The sequence below is a fragment of the Alosa sapidissima genome, chromosome 9 (genome assembly GCF_018492685.1).
Source record: "Alosa sapidissima isolate fAloSap1 chromosome 9, fAloSap1.pri, whole genome shotgun sequence".
In the NCBI taxonomy this organism is placed as follows: domain Eukaryota; kingdom Metazoa; phylum Chordata; class Actinopteri; order Clupeiformes; family Clupeidae; genus Alosa; species Alosa sapidissima.
Window position 1 is genome coordinate 8,955,873 of NC_055965.1, and position 3,985 is coordinate 8,959,857.

At 36.4% G+C, this 3,985-nt stretch overlaps 1 long non-coding RNA gene across 1 annotated transcript; it reads right to left on the reverse strand.

Annotated features, from left to right (window-relative positions):
* Positions 1 to 834: 834 nt before the first annotated feature.
* LOC121719309 lies at positions 835 to 3,358 on the reverse strand. The gene is made up of 6 exons (XR_006034234.1): positions 3,207 to 3,358; positions 2,286 to 2,402; positions 2,053 to 2,152; positions 1,721 to 1,807; positions 1,472 to 1,603; positions 835 to 1,110 (listed from the first exon to the last, which is right to left on the reverse strand). It is a non-coding gene; the product is annotated as an uncharacterized LOC121719309 (long non-coding RNA).
* Between the last annotated feature and the right edge of the window lie 627 nt (positions 3,359 to 3,985).

A 3,985-nucleotide genomic window follows, 5' to 3' on the forward strand; every position in this document is an offset into this window, starting at 1 on the left:
TATATATATCTATGATTCACATAGTGTTAACGTTAGACATGCTATGACGGGGAACACAAACTTTATCTTGATAAAATACATTTCATACAGCATGGTAACTCTATATACAGATGTGCTGGTTATCAATGGGTTTGTGATTAACGCTCTTCAGGTGAAAAATGGAGGAAATTAATGTGATTATTGTCTTTAAATCTGATATAGATATAGATTAGCTTGCTAGATGGCGAGCACTGGGTGAAAAGGCTCTGAATCAGGGAATATTCATAGTGATATATTTCCTGATATGTGTAATATCAGGAAATATATTGGTTGATATGCTCCTGATATTTTTGTGCCAATTGCCATATCAGGAGCATATCAAAAGTCCTGAATGGGACTGCGACGACATGCAAGATATCCAGACTTCATATTCTCACCTGATATGATCCATGTTTCAAGTATTAGCTACTTATATGACACCGGACACCTCTTGTTCTTGTTCCCATATACCCCCTGATATGTCAAACATGGGACTACGCATATACAGCCCATATACTGCCAGACACAGCTAATTTTGCAGGCATTTATGTGTATGCCTTTATTTGCTTTTCGATAGGCTTTATGCCTTTATTTTTAAAATTAATCATGTGATTTATATATGGTGATTTATGTAATGGTTTTAAATGTGAGATAGTACATAACCATCACTGAGCTTATTGTGCATCTTTAACTTAAATAATATTTCACATTAATTTTACATACACTTAATTACATTATTTACTTACACCTGCTAAATCCCAATGACTTATTTTACTTTACCATGAAAATTCATATACTGTACGACAGGCAATAAAATTTGTTACATGGTCTTTATTGTATTTATCAATCAATATTCAAATCAACATGGCTTTCTCGCCTGCAGTAGGGGGCTTACGCAGTGACACTCGCCCCCTCTCAATGACCTGCCTCGAGTGAGAACAGAGACTTCTGCTTGACCACAGTGGTTTAAACAGTCCATGGTCTGGGCGTGCAACGTCCTTTAAAACATTTTGGGCCCTTGTCCGTACTCTTCTGGTATAGATGGTAGGGAGAGGTGCTCTGATGGTCCCTTTGGCAGTAAAAGTCAGGTGTCTGTAAAAAGAGAAAGAAAGTATATGTTACAATTGACCCTGTCCGTGAATATAATTAACTCAGCTTGTGTGACAAATAAAAGCAAACCCACAATAGCAGCCTAGACGTCAGGTGCAATAGTTAGAAGTAATGGATTACAGTTGTGCTCATAAGTTTACATAACCTTAGCATACACATACATTTAAAAATCATCTGATCTTAATGCCTTAATTAAAAAAAAAGAGAAAATCCAACCTTTAAGGAACACTTATTTATTTACGATACATTATTCATTCACAAAGAAAATTGCTGTCCTTAAAGGTTGGATTTTTCCTAATTTTTTTAATTAAGGCATTAAGATCAATTTCCAAAAGTATCATACCTAATTGCAACACTGTCTGCAGAAGCTCTTTCCTTCTTGCTTAAACCACCTTTCTGATGCATACATAGATCATAGATCCTCCCCCATCTGACGTGCAGTGCCAGCCTCAGGCTGGGACTTGCTGGATGGCACCTAAAAAAATAAAACAGCAATTGCTATACATTATGTTATTGTTGATTAAGATAAAAATCAAACATTAAAAAATAAGTTGGTAAGTCAATCAGGTGTTCAAACAAAAATGATAATTACCTTATGAAGGCACCCTTGCCACCATCACCATCAATGTTATGTTATCACCAATTATTGATATCAGTTTATTTGTGAGGGTTTCAGTTTCTGTAAATAGAAAATAAGATTTAACTAAATTATGATTATGCTCAGTTTGGCATATATTCAACACATTATTTACATTACCACCAACATAATGGTAAACATGGCTAAACTTCAAAATTCAAGACTATTATTAAAAACGACAATAATGATGATTAGTTCCTGTATTAATGCATTACATTGCACATTTGTCAAACAAATTATAGTGTGCACAGTGACATAGCCCTCATTCAAAACACACAAACACTTACAGCATGTTGAGGGCAGCAGCCATGGCTTCCAGACATAGTCAAGTAGCATGTAGTAGTAGCAGGACAGACCGACTTTGCCCTGGTCTGTTGATGGAGCCCACTACAGTCATAACAACAAACAGACACATGAAAAAAGGGGATAAACTAAACACACCAACAGACACAAATACATGCACACACATTATAATGTTATTTGCTATTCTACGTGTGTGTGTCTGTCTGTCTGTCTCTACCTGGTGAGTGAACTCTCTTGCGGGATTGAAACTTCTTTTGTATGGAAGTGGCACACATTTGGAATATTCCAGAATGCACTCAGTGTTCTCAGGGAAGCAGTCCTCACAACTCACTGCCTGCAAACAGAGAACAGAGGTAAATTAAGATTAATAAATTGCAAAATAAGCTTACACATAACGTGAAAAGACTATCACTGAAGCACTGAAGCACTAATGCCCTCACATGCATCTTAAATGAACACATGCCTTGGCACAAGTCAGGTACAACCAAATAAGGGCTATGAAATGAAGAACATTTTGCCTAATGCTACCCATACATCAGAAACCTTTGACAAGATTTGGCTTTCAAGCTTTACTCAAAAGACTACAATCTTTCAATAATCTTACCCAAACCTGGTCAAGTCTTCTGGTGTAAGGATGACTTAATATAACACTATACGTTACCCTTCACAAACTAAAGATCCCCTTCACTTGTCGGCATCATATTGAGGTACGTCAACCCCCTGTTCACGTTAGCCTGCATAGTCATTAGCAGCCACTATAAATGTAGCTTCTAGAAGTTATATAGCTAGGTTAGCTAACCTACTCGTGCCTGATAGCTCGTGCCTGATAGCCTTGGCCATTTCATTCAAACTAAAACTTTACATCCATAACGAAATCTCAGACAGGCTTATTGTTGAATATGATATTACTACCATTCCAGATATTCCACACAATGGTACAGTTAGTTATTGGAAAAGTTGACATTAACAGCTAGCAGCTAACGTTAGCGATGTTAGCTCGCAAGCTAGCAAACGTTAACGTTAGCTGATTCTAACATGACGGTTAACAAACGGTTTTGGTTAACATTAATGCTAAAAACAGTATTTTCCTAATTAATTCCAGTTTTCAATTGGCATACAAAAGTACTGTAGTTCTTACCTTGGATATGATGACGGCAGAGTTTGTACAGCTTGCAGTCAGATGCATGACAGAAAAGTGACGGTTGAAGTCACCACCAGTGTCAACGGAGTTCGTTGAAAAGTCAGTCAGGGGTGGGGGATGGGTATACTGTGTGTGCGGATGCGCTTATCGAGAGGCAACGCATAAGAAATCGTGGAAATTATTAGGCCTTTACATTTAGGTTACATTAAAATGACTACCAAACTGATTTTGTAGAAGTGTCAAAACATAGTAGCCAAGTGGGCTATTACTACTATTCTGATTATTAACATTATTGGTTCTCATATAGTTTGACGTCAATTTCATTTGAAGCCTTGTTCCTTAATTAAATCAACATTGGTTTAGCAGTCACCCACGTTTTATAGACAAGTTACAACATGATTGATCCACTGTTACATTGGCCCACAGGAAGCTTGTAATGTTAAAATAGTATGAAATTATAGATGCTCAACTTTAACAAGTTTAATAATCCTTTCTTATGTGTTATGGTTTGTAGCATATAGTATGTATTTATTTTCATTATAGGCTATTGATTGAATTGTTGTTTATTATTGCTATTCTTCTTAATGTAGGCCTACTTCAAATTGTTTAGGCTACTGTTAAATTTAACTTTGTATTGTTGTTATGTGGCAACTCCATCTGAACCGAATTCGTTTTGGCAGACAGCATTGGGGACAAGGGGAAAGCAGATAATTTAAAATGTGGACTTTATTCCTCCAACAGATCTCATGCATATTATACATAAAAAGTAGGCTAGA